The sequence below is a fragment of the Peromyscus maniculatus genome, chromosome 3, assembly GCF_049852395.1.
Source record: "Peromyscus maniculatus bairdii isolate BWxNUB_F1_BW_parent chromosome 3, HU_Pman_BW_mat_3.1, whole genome shotgun sequence".
In the NCBI taxonomy this organism is placed as follows: Eukaryota; Metazoa; Chordata; class Mammalia; order Rodentia; family Cricetidae; genus Peromyscus; species Peromyscus maniculatus.
In genome coordinates, this window is record NC_134854.1 from 109633020 (window position 1) to 109654177 (window position 21158).

The window sequence follows — 21158 nt, forward strand, 5'->3', positions numbered from 1 at the left end:
CAATATCTGACAAATATCAGAGGAAATACCTTAACATGTCCTAAATTTCTTTCCTCCAGACTTCTGAATCAGGAAGTCATTGTTTTCTCCTGCCTGTGAGTGGATCCGTCCTTCAGGGTTCTGTTCATGAGATACTTCCTGCATTAGGAGAAGGGCTAGAGTCTGTGCCCAGCCAGTCTTGCATAGGTACCCTCTGTAGCCTGGTTGGTGACACAGTGAACATCCTGGCTTGTTCTGTGGTGGCCTTCAGGGAGGGGAGGCACAGGAGTCAGAGGACAGAGTGGCCTGCTTTCTATGACCCTTGTCTACATGTCACTCAGTGGCATCAGACCCTGCCCACAGCCACTCGAGTCTTCTGACAGTGTCCGAGGAAGTCTCCTTTCTGTTCTTATAACTGCACCTCCTGCCCTTATTTTTCATGTTAACAACTTGAAAGTGCAAAGGCAACATTTTAGTTCAAAGCGGAAAACTCAAGAGAAAAAGCACAGAGAAGAAGCTGAGTTAACTTGAAAGCCCCTGGTTCACAGAGAGCCACAGTTAACACCGAGGAAGATAACGGTTGACCGGATTCTGTGCCTGCTGAGACTCCGGCAGTGAGTTAATAGAAATGACCAGCATTGCCGACTCATGTCCCTTGTCACTGTGCTGACACACCTGCCCGAACCCGCTTTAAAGGAGGAAGGTTTATTGGGGCTCACGGTCTCAGGCATCACGGCGGTGGGAGCGTGCGGCACAGTCTGTTCACATCGTGGTGGATCAGGAGGCAGACAGAGCTCCAGAACCAGGAAGGGGCTGTTCCAAAGCCAGCCAAGGCTTGCTACCTTAGTGACCTACTTCCTCCAGCTAGGCAACTCTCAAAGATTCCACAGCTTCCCAAACTACTGCCACCAACTAGGGAACAGGCACTCCAAGCAGGAGCCTGTGAGGGCTGTTTTAGATTGAAACCATGATAAGCTCCATCCAACTCAAGTGTTAGAAAGGAGCTTCGGTGGCTGATGTCTCCCTTGGCATACCTGTTTCTTGGGTCCTGTGGACCCTGCAAAGTACACACACACACACACACACACACACACACACACACACACACACACACACACACATTTTAGAGAGGGTCTTACTGTGTAGATCCTGCTGGCATGCAATGCCATGTGTAGACCAACCAGCCTGGAACTCAATGATCTGCCTTTGTCTCCAAGTGCCAGGATTAAAGGCAAACACCCAGCATTTGCTATACATTTTTGTTTGTGTGCACTATGGTTATCTTTCTGGGAGTAGAATCACTGTGACAATGAATCCACCGTAGTAAGTGACCACCTCAAAGGATGAAGTTCTTTCTCCAGCTTCCTGTCAGTGTTGCCTGTCACCTTTCAGAACCCTTTGGCCAATTTCTTAAAACAAAACAAAACAAAGCAAAGCAAAACAAAACAAAAAAACAAATACGTGTATATATGTGTATCTGTGTGTGGGTCTGTGCACATGTATGTGGGTGCCCTTGGAGGCCAGAAGGGGATGTCAGATGCCTGGAGCTGGAGTTACAGGCAGTGGTGACCTGCCTGATGTAGGCACTGGGAACGGAACTCAGATCCTCAGTGCGTGCTCTTAACCAGTGAGCCATCTTCTCCGGCCCCTTGGCTGAGTCTGTGTGGGAATCTTCGCAGCCCCATCTCTGTGACTTGGGATGAAGATTTTTTTTTCTCATATGATTTTCAACTTCTCCATTTTTGACTTTAATTAGCCAGCTCTATCTTTTGCCTATTTTTCTATAGACACACCCATTCTTGTTTATTTAATAAGCTCTCTTTAAACTACTAAGAATAACAATTCTGCATCCTGTTATGTATACTACAAATAATTTGTGGTTTGAGCCTTCATTTTGTTGATGCAGAAGACACCTTGACCTTGTAATTAGAGACCTTCCCTTCCCTGAGATTATATAAATATTTACCTGTGTTTCTACCACTGGGTTGTTTATACAAATGCAAACCATCTGTAATTTATTTTAGTGTTCAAAGTATGCTTTATTATTTTCCAAGTGGCCCACCAATTACCCTCAGCCACTAATTGAACAGCTCATCATTTCCTTACTGATTTAAACTGCTACCTCTGCCGCCATCAGGGCGCACTTTCTGGTTCTTCTGCGCAGTTCCACTGAGATCCTGTCTGCTCTGATACCAAACCACTTACTGGTTCTAACCTGGTAATACGACGTGTCATTGTCCCCTGACCTCACTCCTTATATTTTTGAAAAGAGTTATTTATTTTACTGTGCGTGGGTGTTTTGCCTGCATGCATGTCTGTGTACCATGTGCATGCAGTGCTCACAGAGCCAGCAGAGGAATTCAGATCCCCTGGGACTGGAGTTACAGATGGCTGTGAGTTGCCATGTGGGTGCTGGGAACCAAACCCAGGTCCTTTGAAAGAGCAGCCAGTGCTCCTAACTGCTGAGTCATCTCTTAGCCACATTCTCCTCTTTATTTTTTCCTAAAACAGTTTTAATATTTTCACCTATTTATTTTTTTTCTACATCAACTTTAGGATTCTCCCTGATTTCCAAATCTTTTTTAGGGAACCAAGACCACACATTAGGGACAACTGGCCCATTTATAACTTGGACTTTTCTACTTAGAGACACAAGGGACTTTTCCACCTGGCCACGGCTCAGCTGTGCGTCTCTAGTGAAGCTCCACCACATGGCTGGAGTTATTACTTCCAGGTCATGGCCTTGGAGTCTTGTTAACCATTTGGATAGACTCTGCAGAGGCCTCCAGTCATCATGGCCACTGCAGTGTTGAAAACCAGGGGCCGGCAGGGTGGACCAGAGCTGCTGGAATAACAACCAAAGGCCTGGCCTGGTGTTGGCTTGGCCACACTCACCCTGATGATTTTGGTCAAGTCACTGCCTTCCCGGAGTCTGTTTGTATCTTTGTAAAATAAGGTATTAGGTCTATACAGAAAAGGTCCTTACAGATTAGAAGTCTATCAGAAGAGAGTTGGACTGTTGATGAGGCTCTGCTGGTAGAGTTCTCACCCTGCATGAAGCCCTGGTTCCCTCCCCAACACTGCATGGCATAAACCTGCTGTGGTGGCATACGCTGGTAACCCCAGCACTTGGGCGATTGAGGCAAGAGGATCAGAAGTTCAAAGTCTCAGCTACATGGTGAGTTTGGGGCCAACTTAGGCTACAACTACACAGGACCATGTTCAAACTTCCTTCTCTGTTGCTGTGATAAGCACTACGATCAAAAGCAACTTGAGAAAGAAAAGGCTTATTTGGTTTCTATGTCCCATGTCTCAACTCACTGGAGGAAGCCAAGGCAAGAACTCCAGGCAGGAACTAAAGCAGAGACCATGGAGGAATGCTGCCTACTGGTTTGCTCACCGTGGATTGGTTGGCCCGATTTCCTGTACAATTCCGGGGTGCTATCACCACAATGGGCGGGGCCTTCCCACATCAATCATTCATCGAGCAAATGCCCTACAGACTTGCCCACAGGCCCGTCTGATGGGGGCATTTCCTTAACTGAGGCTCCCTTTTCCCAGATGACTCTAGCTTGTGTCAAGTTGACAGAGAACAACAGCGAACCAGCGTAGGGGCCCGTCTCAAAACCAAACCAAAGCAAAGACGGTGGGCGGGAACAGCCCCTCGAGGGAAGGCAAAGCCCCATAAGGCACGTGTGTATTAATGAGTGTCTAAGTGGTCTGACAATGGTGGGTGCTCCAGAGGCACGTGGGGAGTGTGAATGTGGCTCTTGAGGCACAGCAAATGTGGACTGAGTCTCTCATCTCAGCAGCTGGAGTGTGCAGGGCTAAGAAGTGGGATGGCGGAGGAAAGTGAGAGCCCTTGTGACTGAACAACACAAGCTCCAGAGACTTGAACAGGGTGCAGTGTGGGAAGGCTGAGTTGGCAAAAGTCTTCATCGTCCCTCCCTCCCTCCCCCCTCCCCCTCCCCCTCCCCCCTCCCCTCTTTCTTCCCTTCTTTTGTTCAGCCAGTATCTCCTTCCGCATCACAGGCTGGCTTTGAACTCACTATGCAGCCCCAGTTTGACTTCATTTTGTGACCCCAGGGTGGCCTCACACTTGTGCAATCCTTTCTGCCTCAGCCCCACGGAGTGCTGGGGTTACAGGTGTGCTCTTCTACACCGGTTCCTAGTCCGTTCCTTTTAGTAACATCTTTGGCCACACTTCAACAGCTTCCACCCACTCAAAGCAGTTGAGGGCCTAATACAGAAAGCCCAGGCCGGTCCTGAGTTTCCTTGCCTCATTAACTCAGGGACCTTGGTCTTGATTTCTCTCTCCAGGAGCTGAGAGGGACAGAGAAGCACAGAGGAGGACGGACTTCCCCATTCCAGGGACAGACCAGGGCACGGACCCTCTGTAAGGAGCCGAGTGTGATGGTCACAGGTGGTAGCTGCTTCTTCCTCTAGACCCAGAGGGAAGCCTGGAAGGGCCCTACAGAGAGCTGTGTCAGGAGGCAGGTCTACTCCAGTGCCCAGTACTGCCTGCCTGACCTCAGGAGACGGGACCTGGCTTCACAGCCTAGGACAGAGCTGCCCTGGCAGGTGAGTGTCTGCTCCCACCAGCTGCTAGAGAGAGGTGGGCGTTGGAATGCTGCTCCTAGCCACCCTGGCCTCACTCAGCCTGGCATTTCACACACCCATTCCTTAACCTCATTCTCTGTCTATTTCATTCCTCTTCCCACGCAGTGTTTACTAAAATCCTTCCTCCACCACGAGAAGCACGGGACTTCGGTTCCCTGGGCCTCCTGGGAAAGTTCCCACAACCTGGCAGTCGCCAAGCACAGAACCACTGTGTGGCCATCCCATACCACCCAGCGCGGGCCAGAAGGCTCCAGCTTCCACCTTGGAGGGCACAGACTTTGTCAGGGACAAGAAAACCACCAGGTAATGTCAGAGGAAATCTGGCTTTCCTTCTGAGGCTGCCAGACACCTCATAGGAAAAGAAAAGGAAGATGCAGGTCCTGGCAGCTTTGCTATTTATCAGAGCTGGGGACAGCAGCCAAGGGACAAGCAGGAACCCACAAGGCATCTGGTTATGGCTACCCAAGCCTTGTCTCTAACTGCACACTCTCTCCTGTACAGTGTGGGGTCTTGCAGTGTAGACACTTGTCAGAAAGTGTCAGTCTTTCCCCCAGCCCAGGGCTGTGTCCACACCACCCCAGAAACAGCGCCATGGGTGCCGCAGCCAGGGAGGCGATGCCCAGGCACACTCAGCCTCGGCTCTGTGCAGGTTGGAGAAATCACCTTGGAAAAGTACCCGGCCTGGGTCCACCCCCATCCCAGGATAATGACCTAATTGTTTTGAGGTGCAGCTAGGACAATAGTTTGTTCCTTGGGGTGTCTATTATGTAGAAAAATTTGAGAGGCAATGGTTTAGGATACATAAAAACAGATTAAAACAAACAACAACAACAACAAGAAAAACTAAAAGGAGACCTTCCTTCCCAGACTCTAAATAGAATCACAGAAAGATGTGTGAACCATTACAGTGAACCTCACCAAGAACCAACGGAACATAAAGAAACAGCCCATCTGATACGACTTTACCATATGGTGTCAGTAGACTTATGAAGAGAGAGAAATAAAATCACTGAAACGTGTTCTTCAGTGTCGTTCAAAGAGAACATCGCCCCACCCCCACCCCACCCTTTCCTTGTGAGGACATTTTGAAAAGCAACAACTTTTCCACACAACAGTCTTCAGACATGGTGAACTGGACTGTTTTGGTGTGTTCTTAGCTTGATTTTTTTTTTTTTTTTCACATAGTGGATTTTAGTCTGATAACACGTGGTGCGCTGGGTTCCCGGGGCAGAGTGGACGGCCCAGCGTCTGCTTTCAGCTCACAGACTTGCCTTTGACGCACAGCCTCCTTTACTGTAGCTGGACATCAATCTCTCGGGCTTAGAAAGGAGGTTTTATTTCTGTGCCAAGGGGCAGAACTTCCAAAAAACACAAATGCCTTTCAGCATCGTGTAGAGCAAATAATCAAGGGTCTGTGAATCAATCGCCCTCTCTACCTTCAACTCATCAGCGAGCTGTGGAAGGACACCCAGGCAGGCTGTCACCCCCCCCCCCCCCAGCTGTGACTCGCTTCCTGGGCTTCCCAAGCCTTGGCTTTATCTGCTTCTGGGGTTTTCCAACAAAGAGTACATGGATGCAGACAAGTTAGCACTTTGCCTTTGAATTCAAGCCATTCATAAAGTCAGCGGGAAGCACAAGGACCCCCAGTGGTATTGAGTTTTATATAATTGTTAGTATCCCATGGTCCACATCTGGAGGCTGCAGGAGATCACCCCCTACAGACCTCTTACCCCCAAAGAAAGCCCTGGGAGCTCCAGAGCCCACCAGAACTGAGTAAGTTGGTGAGAAATGGGATGAGGGAAGTAGTGAAAGCCCGGATAGCAAGCAGATGGCTCCCACAACCCAACCACACTTCCCAGAATGGCACAACTCCGAAGTCACCCCAACTCTACATGTACGGAAGCAGTCACTCTGTTCAAGATGGCAGCACCAGTGTCCACCAGGTCCCTTTGGGTTGCTTGTGGGAAACTCTTTCTCGTGTGTGTGTGTGTGTGTGTGTGTGTGTGTGTGTGTGTGTGTGTGTGTTCACGTGTGCAAGAATGTATGGAGGCCAAAAGACAACCCCAGTGTGGTTCTTCAGGTGCCATTCACTTTTCTGTGGAGGAAGAGAGAAAGGACCTGTCAGTGGTCTGGAACACTCTAAGTAGGTCAGGCCGGCTGGACAGTGAGCCTCAGAGACCCACCTGACTTTGCCTCCACAGCATCTATTACAGGGCCACCATGCCTGAGTTTGGAAAATTAAGTTTAAAAAAGTGTTCTTAGCAGAAGAGAGGGGCAGAAAGATTATAGAGCCGGAAGAACAGGAAGTTTGCTGAGAGATTTTTGTCTCCTAGAAATGTCAGAGAAGCTACACCCACGAAGTCTCATCAACGTGGCTTTCTAAACATAACCTATAAAGGACAACACCAACAGACATGCTCACACAGAAGGGGGACATCTCATGGAACCCCAACCCTAGACAAAGAACTACAGGCAACTAAAGAGTGCTGAGTGGGAGAAAGAGTCTTCCCCAGGGAAGGGCCCCCAGATTGGTGATCCAGTATCAAGCGGTCAGTTCTGAAATCATATACATACAAGTAACATTATATGTACAGAGCAGGCTGTACTTGTATATTTAGGAGTGTATGTTTATCAACAATTAAAGAAATAAAGGCCCCGGGTTTGAGAAAGAACAAAAGGAGGTTTATGGGAAGAGCTGGAGGGACACAAGCAGTGGGAAAATGATGTGATTATATTTTAATTTCAAAAAGTAAAAAAATGTTCATTTTCTTAAAAATTCAAAAGAGCCAATTGTGTGCTGAGACAAGACCTTCTCACCCTGTCCACTAGTCAGGCTCCCTCCCTGTTGGCTCTGCCTCCATTTTGGAAGGGCTCATTTTGCCGGGTGAAGGGCCCTCTCCACGTGCCGCTGTGTGGGAGTCTGCAGCCCTGTCCATTGCCTACCCCTAGTCCTTCGGAAGCCTCGGGACACTGTCCCACATGGTGCCAAGAAGGAGCACATAAGACCCAAGGAAGGAGCCCCTGTATCTATGGGGTCTTGTAGAGGAGACTTCAAGACTATCCCCCGCCCCCAAGTCTGGCTCGATGCTGCAGAAGAGAAATGTGTAGAAGCAAGCCTTGGGAGGTGGGGGGAGATGGGTACCTGCACTCTTGTGAATGGAGATTCCGGAGAGAGAAAAACGAAGGGACGGAGAGTGGGAGGGAGTGAAACCAGACTAGAGACCCAACATGAGGACCCAGCCCAAGGATCTAGGAAAGGGAGGAATACAAGTTGAGCTGGTGTCACATTGGTCCTAGCTGCTCCGTGATCCCATGGGGCACATTGACAGGTACTTGAGCATGGCAGTTCCTTCTGCACACCTGGCCCAGGTGGGGCCGAGGGGAGAGGATGGGTGGGATGAATGGGCTCTGTGTTGGAGCATGGTCAGCTAAGGATGGCCCTGGCGTCTTTGCAGCTGGACGGCATGTCCTCTGAGGTCAGGCGTGGATGAGATGAGGTGGCTGGCTGCCTGCGTCAGTCTCTGCCCTACTTCTCACCGTCACTGGACAAGCAGGTATTATCTCCCCATTTCACAGACAAGGAACTGGAGAGGCTGGGCCACTTGTCTAAGGTCACTTTGCAGTTGGCATGGGGGCTGGTCAGAGCCCAGGGCCCTTGTGTACCCAAGGCCTGGCTTTCCCCTGTTTCTTTACACAGCTGCTCCAGGCTTCATTTATCTTGCTGTTCCTTTAGATTATGAGGCACATTCACAGAAAGTGGGGGGTTTTCGCATCCCTAACTGATTTCACAGCCTTTCTGCATGCTGGGCTAACAAGCTATCTCTGCGCGCCCCTCGCACGCTTCTCAATCACCGTTTGTGCTACACACATGCTCAAAAGACAAAGGTGTCTTTCACGTCATCCGCTCATTAAAACACTCGGCTTTTGTGCGAGGGCTGAAAACCTTCAGTCATTTGTTCGCAGTGCTTCTGCGGTTGATTCAGTCTGTTGTGAAGGAGAGTCCTGAGTCCTTGCAGACGCACATTTGAGAACAGTGTGTATATATTTATGTTTAAGGGATTTAAGCTCTAATTGTAATGAATACAGATTATTATGATAGCTGTGCTTATATATCCAGGAAAGGCATAAATATAGACATATATTTTTATTTTTTGAAATTAAAATACTATTGTAAAACTCCAAAATCTCCATACTGTTACCTAGCACTGAATGGGAACTCTCTTTGTCCTGCAATGTCACCTGTGGGCCAGGGAGGACGCAGAGCAGGACCCACCCTCTCTTCTAGGTAAGTGGCTTCTAGAGACCTGGAATGTCTGCCGTGGGGCCCTATGGTGATGCTAGAGTTTCAAACTTCTTTTAAAAAGAGTTTTGTTTTTATTATTTTTAATTATGTCTGTGTGTCTGTGTCTCCATGTGGGTATGTGCATGTGAGTGCTGGTGTTGAAGGAGCCAGAGACATCCGATCCCCTGGAGCTGGAGTTACAGGTAGTTATGAGCCACTCCATATGGGTGCTGGGAATGGAGCTCAGGTCCTTTGTAAGAGCAATAGTCTCAGTTAACCACCAAATTGTCTCTCCAGTCCTGAATCTCAAACTTCTTCCTTCATATGATCTGCAGGACCTGGGCTATGAATTTGAGTAGGAAGGCCCTTCTAGGAAATATTTCTAAAATATTCTAGGACCATCATGGGTAACCTGAAGCATCCATGCTCAGGATCAGGTGCACCATGGTCTCTATCTGTCATGGTTCTAATGGCTTTTAACCTCTATATCCATCCTCTTTGCCTGCACAGCACTCACCGAAGAGGAGTTCCAGGATCCTCCACAGGAGAAATATGCCACTCATCTGAGCACACACCCCAAAAAGGAAAATGCCTTCAAGACAAATCAGCTGAAATTCCTCCCTAGCCTCACCCACATGATCAGTGTCATAACAGCCAGGAGCCCAATGGGGTAAACAGAACTCCAGAACAAGGAAGGAGCCCAAGAGATGAAGAGAGAGACCAAAGAGGGGTCTCTATTCATCTGTGGTGGCTCTAGGTCCTTGAGCCTCTTACCAGAACCACCCAAAATGCGTGGAAGGCTCGAGTTCAAATTCAGTCTGTGCTCTCTATTTCCAAATGTCTTATTATTATTGCCACTGTGACAACATTTACAAATTAAGTGACCTAAAAACCACACAAATGTCCTATTTTACAGTCCTGGAAGCCACAAGTTGACACGAATGTCAAGAGGCTAGAATCAACAGGCACGACCAAGCACATCAGCCAGCTCTCCCAACAGCGTTCAGAAGTTGCCTGAGTTCCTTAGTCTGAGAAGCGATTCTGTTCCTGACACCACGTCTCCCACTGAGCCTTCTGCCCCCATTTTCCTATGTTAAGGGTCCTCGAGACTGTAATCGGTTCATCCACCAGGGATAATCCCACTTCCAAGGTCCTGCAGACTATCTGCTAAGTCCCTTTGGCCACAGAGGTAGCAGAGTCACAGTTTCTGGGGAATGGGGGTAGGGGGTAGACGTCTTTGGGGCTCAGTCTGTCACATCATACAAAAGCACTCCCCCTCTGCTCTCTGTAACAAGACATACTCTACTATGATGGCTCTTCTTTTAAAAACTTACTTATTTTTATTTTATGTGTATAAGTGTTTTGCCTGCATGTATTTCTGGGTACCACATACGGGCTTGGTGCCTGTGGAGGTTAGAAGGGGGCCTTGTATCCCCTGAAACTGGAGTTACAGATGGTTGAGCTGCTATGTGGAAATGGAACTCTGATCTTCTGCAAGAGTGGCCAGTGCTCGTTTTTGGCCGAGCCCTCTCTCCAGCCCCAAGACAGCCCTTTTAAAAGGCAAAGCAGCAAGAAGTGAATAGAGACTTAAGTTCTTGTGTGTAGATGATCACAGTCCACCCTCAACAGAATCCAGAAGTTCAAACATGTGACTCTCTGCTGAAACCACATAAACCTAAGCTGTGATGGGAAAACCAGATACCAGAAATTTGACCCCAAACTCAAAGTAACTCGAAAGGTAGGAACCTGAGAAGTTTGCACCAAGACCGGGGCAAAGTCTCCAAACCATAAATCCCCAAAGGCCTTAGTGCTGGTCACACACATCTGCTCTCAGTCCCCATCAGGGTCTCCAGCCCGCAGGCTCCCGTGCCTGTCCACTCTTGCATCCCGTGGTGTTACCAATCCTTCCCCAGCGGCAGTTATTGCCTCAGCACTTTGGGCTCCTTTTTAAATTTCTTGTTATCATTACTATTGCTTTTGTGTGTGCAGGTGCAAATGTGTTACGGTGGTACACATGTGTGGAGGGTAGAGAACTTGGGGAGTCTGTTCTCTCCCGCCATGTCGGTCCTTGGTGATTGAACTCAGGTTGGTAGCCTTGGAAGCAAGCACTTATACCTGCTGAGCCCTCTTGTCAACCCCCAGCTAGATCTCAACAGAAATCCACACAATGCGGGTTTCCTTAGGGTAAGTTCTTACAAGTGAGTCAGTGGCTGAGAAGGGATTCCCTTCAAGCCTTGTTTGTGACGAGCATTGTCAACCTGCTCTCATAAGTTGTCAGATCTTACATGTCAATCAAGCCTGTCTCCATCTCCATGCACTGTGTGCACCAACACTACCTCACATTGATATGCATCTCTTTGGAGGCTTCAAGCCTGGGCATCTGTTTTGTGTTTCTTGGCCTGGGGAATTATTCTTTTATATTGTGCCCATTCAGATAATCTGATCATCCTCTTAGTGGGGTGTCAAGATTTTTCCATTGCTTTGAGTAAGTATTTCATATACTAAAGATATGAATTCCATTTAGGATTCAAGTACTGACAGATCTTGACTATAGAGTTTTTTCCTGTAGTGGCTTTTTTGGTGGTGTTTATAAAATTATGATTTTTATATGTTTTCCTATATTGTTTGTCCTTCAATGTTCTATGTGTTCTTTTGTTTTTGGTCATATGAATGTTTTTTACTCCCCCTGGTTCTGGGAATTATAGTCAGGGCTTCACAAATGTCAGGCAAATGCCCTACTTTCCAATCCCTAATGTATAATGTGTATAATACATAACATATAAATATAATAAATATGACAAAAATATTTTCACAATAGGTTCTCATGTAACCCAGGGTGGTATCAAACTCACCATCTGGCACAGGATGACCTTGAGCTTCTGATTCTATTGCTTCCATGTCCCAAGTGCTGGGATCACAGGTATGTACCGCTACTCCTGCTTTACATGCGCGGAGGATCCAACCCAGGGCTTGGCGCATGCTAGGCCAGCACTCTGCCACCTGCACTACACCCCCAGCCTCTCATTCATATTTTCTTAGAGAAGTTTTATGCTTCTATCTTTGAAATATTTCAATCTGCTAATATTTATTTTAAAATGTCACTCAGATTCCAAATCTGAACCTGTTTACCCTCCTGTACCAGAGTCACTGAGGCATTAACTGCTCTCTACCTAGAGAGGTGAAACACCTCTTTATCCCGTGTCAGCTTGTTATGTGTGACTGGGTCTTGAAGAGTACCCAGTGTCAGTATGAAGGTCAGCTGTTGCTTCAAAACCATGGTAACCGATGAAAACATGGAGGGTTGGGGGAGGGTGAGTTTCTACCCATGGCATGAACTTCCATTGTGTAACATGAAAAGAGGCCATGATCTGTTGTACAACTTTGGGCTTGTAATTCCAGAAACTGCTGAGCTGGAATGATTGCTCAACAGTTGAGAGCGTTTGCTGCTCTTGCAGAGAACCCAAGTTTGGTTCTCAGCACCCACATGGGGACTCATAACCACCTGTGACTCCAGCTCCAGGGGATCTGATGCCCTTTTCTGGCCTCTGTGGATACCTGCATTCACATACACAACACAACACACACACTTACACACACGCACGCACGCGCGCGCGCACACACAAACACTTAAAAATAAAAAAAAAATATTTTTAAAGGTGATAATTCACCATGTTGTGTTATATACATAAAAATTTAAGAGGGTAAAAAAGTTCCCAAAGCATCCTGGGAAAGATGGCCTTCAAAGATTGAAATATAGATTCTATAGAACATGTGGAAAGAAAGACTCTTTAAAAGGTTAGATCTTTCTAACCTCAGGATCTATTTGTGGAATTCCGTGGATCTTTCCTTTTAAGGTAATTTATTTAGCAGACATTCTGCCTTGATGAGGAAGCACAATGCTATAAAACTGTTCTCATTAGCACATTTGCCATCAAGGGAAGACCCAGTTACTCTTTCAAAACCCTCAGGGTAAGGGAGAGCTTGAAATGACACTGAGGTCACCTTGAAGAGTAAGATATAATGTATTTAAAGACACGATGTCCCTTTAAACGTGGAGGGATTTGTATCATCAAATTTTATAATAGACACAATGAAACTGAAATAATTCAAGCGTTTTAACACTGGCACAAGGAAAGTTACATCAGTAAGCCAGCATGGAAAGCCCCAGAACAGACACAGTGACTCTGAGATGGGAGGGTAAGCACTGAGAGAGCTTACCATGTCCCCCGCCACTATCAACTAGAGCGTACTGGCTTGGACACACTCTCTCAGAGCACAATCCAGGTGAAGCCAGGTGCAACAGCTCACATCTATAACCCCCGAGCTTCTACAGCAATGTGGAAGGCAGAACCAGGAGAACCCCGATGCTTGTGGGCCAGCTAGCCTGGTATATGCAGCATCAAGTAAAAAGAGACCCTGTCTCTAACAAGGTAGAGTCAAGTACTGACAACCAAGGTTGTCCTCTGGGCTCCACATGCTGTCACAAACACACACACACACACACACACACACACACACACACACTCACATACACACACACACACTCACATACACACACACACTCACATATACACACACACACACTCACATACACACACACACTCACATACACATACACACACACACACACACACACACACACACACACACACACGAGTTGTTTTTTTAGCAGGCACTCTGGAGATTTGAACTCAGGTCCTCACGATTACACAGCGGGCACTTTATCCTCTGAGCCCTCTCCTCTGCTCTCCATATCTTCACAAGACATTTTGGGGTGATGGATGCTTTCCTGATGTGTGGTTGTTTAATTTGTGAAAATAGTAATTTCACTCCTTTCCAGCCAGGGTTGCGTGAGCACGGAGCAGGCTGGCTGTCGCCCCGGCCTCGGCAGTTCTGCAGAGCTCCCCGTACCACACTGTGGACACCGAGGTACTGGGGAAGAGCCTCATCACTGCTGTCTGGCACTTTCTGTGCCTTCTGATCACTGCTGGCATATTTTTAGTGTTTTAGAAAAAGCCAAACTTAAAAGTTTTACGATGCGTCTGACCTTTTGATTCTGTAAAACAATTAGTTATCTACAAAGTTCATGCTGGAGAACTGTACGGTGAAATCACAAAATACTCAAGATCACAAAAAGAGTGCCACCGTGTTTCAAGTAAGTTTGCAGTTTTATATTGGGTGGTGCTCATAGCTGCCCTTGGCTGTGTGTAGACTGCAGACCCACTGGGTGGGCCTGAGCGCATTACTTCTCTAACAGGAATTACCGCAACCCTCCTGCTCAAGCAAACCTCTACAGCTCCCTCCAAAATACACTCCTACTGGAACCTCCCTTGTTGCTTCTGAGTTCTGCAGAAGACAGCGAGAAAGGATCCATCTCAAAGGCTGTGGATAAAAAGCCACGTGCTTTGGGAGCCCCTTCAACCGCTCTTCAAGGAGAGCCCACCAAAATACTCCCGACCCATGTGCCTGTCAAGAGGGAAAAAGGCAAACCATAGGCTCAGACCTGAACCTATCACAGACTTGAGCAGGCTGGGAGGCCTGAGGGCAAACCTCCACGCAGAAGGGGCTTAGGTTGGGCCGAGAGCATGCTCCCAGAGCATTTGCTTTGTAGTCAACACGGGTGACCGCACACGGTCATCGATCCCATTGCAATAAAGTAAGCCACAGAGATCTGACCCAACACTTTCAGCAAAGCACTGGAAAACCCTTAAGACACCTGTCACTCAGGGTGTGTGGTGCCCGGAGCTACTGCCCACTGTCTCCTGCCTTGGAGAGGCTGATCCCCTTGGGTGTGTCCCAGCCCTGACCAACCAAGCAAGGGAGGTTCAGGTAAGAGGGCAGGGTAACAGAGTCACCAGCTTTCAGGAAGGCCATGGATTCATCTGCTATTTGAGTCGTCAGGATGGCCATTGACAGTCCCCATCATTTTTCAAGGCCAGTTCATAGCAAGTACACAGAATTCCTTCATAAATGCTGTTGCATTTATTCACAGTGAGGGAAATTATTAGGCACAAGGAGAAAAATAATTAAAACCAGCTTATTTTTGTATCAATGCTTAGCTCTGCCAATGCTAAGTTTTTTTTTTTTCCTCCAAATAATCAAGACTGACTTTAGGGGCATTTTCCAGCTTACAGGAGAGTAGCATTCTTGGAGCCTGTGTGAGTGGGCTCGTCAGATCTATACAGGAAGCAGAATGTCACAGAGAGGGTATGAGGTTACGGTTGGTCACTGCTTCTGGGAACTGGCCTTCCCTATCACACACTAGTCTGGAAAAGATGGCGGGGTGGAGCCTACTGCTAGGGTCAGTGCACTAGGCACAAAGTTCTGACACAGCGTGTTAGACTTTGTAAACTTGATACAAACTAGTGTCACTTAGGGAGAACCTCTGGAGGAATCGCCTCTATCAGATTGGTCCAGGGCCATGTCTGTGAGACATTTTCCCAACTAATGATTGATATGGGAAGGCCTGGCTTACTGTGGGTAACGCCACCCCTGGGCAGGTTCTGGATTGTACAAAAGCAGTAGGCCGAGTTAGCCACGGAGAACAAGCCACTAAGCATCTTCCTCCATGGTTCCTGCCTCTGCTTCTGCTTGAGTTCCTGCCCTGACTTCTCTTCAATGATGGATTGTGATGGAGACTTGGAAGCCAAACAAACTTCATCTTCCTGGGGGTGGTTTGGATGGAAACAACCCCCATAAGCCTGTATTTGAATGCCTAGTCCCTAGCTGATGAACTGTTTGGGGTAGATTAGGAGGTCTGGTCTTGTTGGAAGAGGAGTGTCTATCTCAGTCTTTCTCTGCCTGCTACTATAGATCAGGATGTAAAGCTCTCAGCTACTGCTTCAGCACCATGAAGGACTGCTTCCCGCCGCAAGGATCATGCACTAGCCCTCTAAAACCGTAAGCAAGCCCTTAGTCAAATGCTTTTCTTTATAAGAGGTGCCTTGCTCATGGTGTCTCTTCACAGCAATGGAACAGTAACCAAGACACGCCCCAAGTTGCTTTTGGTCATGGTGTTTACCATAGCAGCAGATAGCAAACTAACACTCTATAGTGTTCTATTCTCTATGCTGATGGAATCAGCAGAAAGCCAGCCTTGGCTCTCCAAAGCTGGGGTACCAGTTGGCGAATGGGCTGTGGGGAAACAGCTATTTGGGATACTTGTGTCAGGGTGGGCAGGACCTGGGAAAGAGGATAGCTCTGGGCTCAGGGTTTGGAGACAGTCTACAGAGATCGAGGCAAGGAAAGAGGGTCCTTGATCGCTTGCCAGCTCATTACCAAGATAAATGGAGGGGAGGGGAGTGCAAAAGAGGCCCCAGCTGCTGACTGAGGCCTGTGCAGGTGTGGAGGCTGTCCTCTGTCCTTCTCTGGCTTTGCGGTGGGGATGGAAATCTGCGCCATGTAGAGGAGCTTCCAGGGGTACAGTCTGGGTTCATGTCCACACCTGCCAGGGTGTGATGGCTAGTGTTTGCTCGGTGCCCCAGGGAGTAGGTCTCTTCACAATCATTGGGTCCTCATGGTCACCGACAGTTACACAACTAAGATTCTGTCTGCATCTGAGTCAGGGCTCCAAGGTCCTCATTCTGCCCCACAGTTCTGACTACATTCTAGAGCCCCATGGGAGGGTTAAGAACACTACACTCATGTTGGGAAATCCACCCCAGGCCTACAAATTAGAATCTCACTAGTGGAATCTGACCCATAGTAATCAAAATAAAGATGACTAATGTGCATGTTTATTCATAAGATATTCATTCTAAACATCTAAATATTCTAAACCTATAAAATCCGTCATCTGTTGTTTGTTGACAACTCTCCCTCAGCGGTGTGTGGCTGTCATATGGGGGAGTGTGTTTCTCCACACACTGCCCAGAACCTTTCAGAGATGTCTGCCTTTGAGGAAGGCTCACAAACATGACCCGGACAGCAGGGAAGGGGGAGAGGGGAAGAAGACACTCTTACTTAAGAAGAAAGCATTGACTGAGCCAGATTCTTTTTCTTTTCTCTTTGAGACAGTATTACTCTGGCTGGCTGGCTTGGAACTTGCTATGTAGACCAGCCTGGCCCCAGACCCTCAGGCCTGCTTCTGCCTCTTGAGTGCTGAGATGAAAGGCCTGTGCCCCCAAGCCTAGCCTGAGACAGATTCCAATAATGGCAGTCTTTGAAGAAGGATGAGGAAGGAGAGGCTTGGGGGTGGGGGTTGTAGTTCACTACCGCAGTAGTGGAGCGCTCGCCTGGCATGTCCAAGGCCCTAGATTTGATCGCCAGCACCTTATAGCCACATACACAAAAATTACAATATCTTAAAATGCACTAATTGTCGAGGTTCACGCATGTTTCACAAGTATCCTGACATGACTGTCTCATCAGGAGGGTCTTCCTAGAAGCACCTGTGACCGGACCCCTGCAAACACACTTACGGAAGAGACCACCACAGGACTTAAGCTGGTCTAGGCTGATCGGCAGGAGAGACAGACAGACAGACAGAGGAAGACATACAAGTTCTGGGGATGGACACTCATAAAGCTATGCTACTTAAGTTTTTAAAAAGTAATTTAATATGCAGGCCTCCAGGCTCCAGATTCTAAGCACAGCACTGTCAAGTGGAAATGCTTTTCCTGCTTAGACACTTTTCCACAAGTCAGCGGGAGATGATGAGATGGTTTGATTCTCTTTCCTGCTGACCTAGAAACTTCCTGCACTGTGGCCACCGAGGTCTCCAGCAGAGAGGGACACCGTACATGTGAAAGCTGAACCAGGAGAACACTGCCTTTATCCCTGACAAGCAACTTTTCAATCTACAGGGTCATCCATATTTCCCAGGTCCCCTGACACAGTGTCTCATTAGGATTTGCAAAGAGGTTCTATCAGGAAGCACCTGTGACCAGACCCTTCAAACACACGAGTATCTTGACATCTAAGAACAGAATCTATCACAGGACCTGAGCTAGCCTCAGCTAAATGGCAGGATAGACAGACAGAGGAAGATTATATAACTTTGTGTTAAGAAAGAAGGCAAAATATTGCTGCTAGACACATGTGCTTACATGGTATTCCCATGTGCACATGATATCCATACACACACATGCATATGTGATTACACACGCATTTCCTGTTAAGATGAATATTTAATTTTAATTTTTATTATATTTTTAAACGCATTTAGTGTGTGTGTGTGTGTGTGTGTGTGTGTGTGTGTGTGCGCGCGCGCGCGTGCGCTCGCGCGCTCAAGCAGAGGTCGGTACTCAGAACCCTGCATTTCATTATCATCTGGGCTTGAAGTCCACATTCCCTACTTTCCAGTGACCTTGGGCAAGTCTCATAACTTCCCCGTGCCTCAGCTTTGTCAAGTGTAAGATGCAGCTGCTAAAATTACCTTCTTTGAGTTGCAGAAATGAAATGATGCTCGACAGACCAGTACCCAGCATATAGCAAATACAGTCTGTTAGTTCACATTGGGACTACATGACTTTAACATGACCAGTAAACACAAGCTCGTTGTGACGTGTTGAACTCTCACGACAGCTTTGGCCATCGTGTGTATTGATTCAATAAGATGCAATCAATAAAGGCTCAGCCACTGTCTGTAGGGCTCATGCTTTTGATACTAAAGTTAGCTTTTGGCTGAGGCAGAAGGATTACTAGAAATTCAGTCAGCCTGGGCAAAATTTGGGTTCCAGGCCATGTTTCACTTTGAGCTACAGAGTGAAACCCTGTCAAGAGACAGGCAGACAGTGAGAGTGAGAGAGCAAGAGAGTGAACGAGAGAGAGAGAGAGAGAGAGAGAGAGAGAGAGAGAGAGAGAGAGAGAGAGAGAGAGAGAGAGGAGATAGAGAACGCTTATTCTGAAAAGGTTAGGAAATACTGACCCAGGGGTGAGTCAGAAGCTGCCCACAGTGGTTCCTGTGGTCAGGACTCAGGACTCTGCCCTCTCTGTTCTGTGCTGGCTTTTATTTAACAGGATGTTTGCTGTGGAATGTCTTTCTGTAAGTTGTGAACATATGTTGTTCCCATTGGTTAATAAATAAGCTGCTTTGGCCTATGGCAAGGCAGCTTAGAGGCAGGCGGGAAATCCAAGAAGAGAGACAGGAAAGAGACAGGCGGGAAGAGGAGACGCCAGCCACTGTCGAAGGAGCAACAAGATGCCAGCAGACCGGTAACGCCATGGCCACGTGGCAGCATATTGATGAATAGGAATGGGTTAATTTAAGATGAAAGAGTTGGCTGGCCAGAAGCTGAAGCCACAGGCCATACAGTTTGTAATTAATATAAGCCTCTGAGTATTGTTTTATAAGCAGCTATGGGACCGCGGGGCCAGGCGGGACCAGAGAAATTTCAGCTACCGATGTCACTTGCAAAGTGTGCTGAAAACTGGCTTTAATAGAAGATACCAGACTTTTATAGAGGCATGCCATGGCCTGTCACAGTATCGGGAAGATTTGTTTGTGGTGGATTTCAGAGTGACATGTGATACCTTCCCCTTCTGAGACCTCAAAACACATTCCTAAATCTACTGGGCAAGGTGTGCAGGGGTGCTTGCCATCATCCAAGCCCCTGAGTAGAGATGAGAGAAGGCCCATAGAAAGGGCTGCTATGAGCTGCCCAGTGACAAGGGGAAGGAAAAGCTGTCCCTTCTGGCTCTGGCCTACAAGGCTGCTGTACGGGGCCTCTGCTCTGTTCAATCTCACCCCTTTCTCCTAGGCTCACAAATTCAAGAAACACTTTAGGCAAAGGAACTTGATCACAAAAGGATCAGCTGCACAAAACATCTGGGAATTGGGCCATGACTTTCAAGACAAGACACTAGATTCAGAATGGATCCATGAACTGCTGCAGGTTCTGAGGTTCCACAGCTTGGAAGCTGTGACTCCAGCCTGAGACCCCAGGAAACAAAGCCACCACCCTGCCTCAAAGCCACTGTGTACTTCCCATCATCCCAGAGAGGCCAGTGGGGAGAGGGGGCTTTGAGGTGAGGGCCCTAGTTCACTTCAAACTCAGACCTGCCTTGTTCCAGAATCCAGCTGAAGAGAAGCAAGGCCTCCGGGGATGGGGGACTGTCACTCAAAGGTGAGAACATTTTAGCTTTTAAGGGCAAGCACCACTCAGCCCCTGCCCCCCACCAAGCTCTAGCAAAATGTGACTAAGGCCTAAGAATGCAGATTCACAGGCCCTGTGCTGATGGGAACCTGGGTCTACATTTTCACTCAGTGAGATGACTGTCACGGCACTGAAGTGTCAGATCCACTGCCTCAACACTCAACGGCAAGGGACAAGATCGCCCCATAAAGACAGTCTTGCTTCAGAGGACCTCTTCTTCAGCAGTGGCATGAAGCATGGGGAACGGCAGTGGGTGGGTAGCAAGGGCACTGTGCACACAGAGCAAAAGCCTCATCCTTACAGCCCAGGGGAAGAGCTCCACAAGGGAGAAGCTGGGGTCCAGGGAGGTCACATCCCCCTCTCAACTTCTCCCAGCTGTCCTCAGTCTGTCTTCACAGACGACAGATGTCCCTAGAGTTGGGGATACAGAAAGGTCTTCCACTTTTCTGCTAAAAGTGAGAAGTCTCCAGTGTATAACTCCTCCTCTTGCAGCAAGGTGATCTCCGGGTGGACGGTACGCGGGGAAACAGAAGTTGAAAATGCATTTGATGCACTCAGCTGCCCAACACCCGAGCTTGAATGTGCTCCGAGCACTTGCCTTAGCCTACCACCAAGCAAAGTCGTCTGACACAGGGCCCACTTTATGATAACGCGCTCAGGATCTTGGGGTGAGTGAGATGGCTCAGCTGCTTAAGAGCTTGCCAGGCAAGCTGAGGATTGGGGTTTGTCCCCTGGGTCCTGTGCAAAGGTGATCATCGAGAACAAACTCTACTCAGCAGAGTAAAGTCCATGATGTCTGTTTCTTCAATTGAGCGGATGGTCTTGAAGAAAGGGCTCACTTCATCTCATACTTGCAGATCAGATCACAATCTATCACTGGGGGAAGTCAGGGTGGAATGCAAACAGGAATAGGAAGCAGAGGCCACGGAAGAACACTGTGTGCTGGCTTTCTCAGTGGCTCGTGCTTAACTAGCTTTCATATACACCCCAGGACCACAGGAATGGTGCTGTCTGCAGTAGTCTGGGCCATCCTATATTAGTTAATAATCCAAACAAGCCCTCACAGACATGCCCTCAGACCAACCTAATAAAGACAATTATCCAGTTGAAGTTATTTTCAGGCAGTTCTGGGCTGTGTCCAGTTGACAGCAGGGCCTGGAAGGCAGCAAATTGCTCAGTAA

General features: G+C 47.9%; 1 protein-coding gene and 1 long non-coding RNA gene across 3 annotated transcripts in view; one reads left to right on the plus strand and one right to left on the minus strand.

The window, feature by feature from the left end:
• The window catches only part of Tgfa (transforming growth factor alpha), an 89687-nt gene that overhangs the window by 25653 nt on the left and 42876 nt on the right, over positions 1-21158 (minus strand). The gene's annotated exons all lie outside the window — the stretch shown is intronic.
• On the plus strand, positions 4268-5644 carry LOC143272425 (uncharacterized). Its single transcript, XR_013049971.1, has 3 exons — positions 4268-4560; positions 4705-4902; positions 5467-5644. It is a non-coding gene; the product is annotated as an uncharacterized LOC143272425 (long non-coding RNA).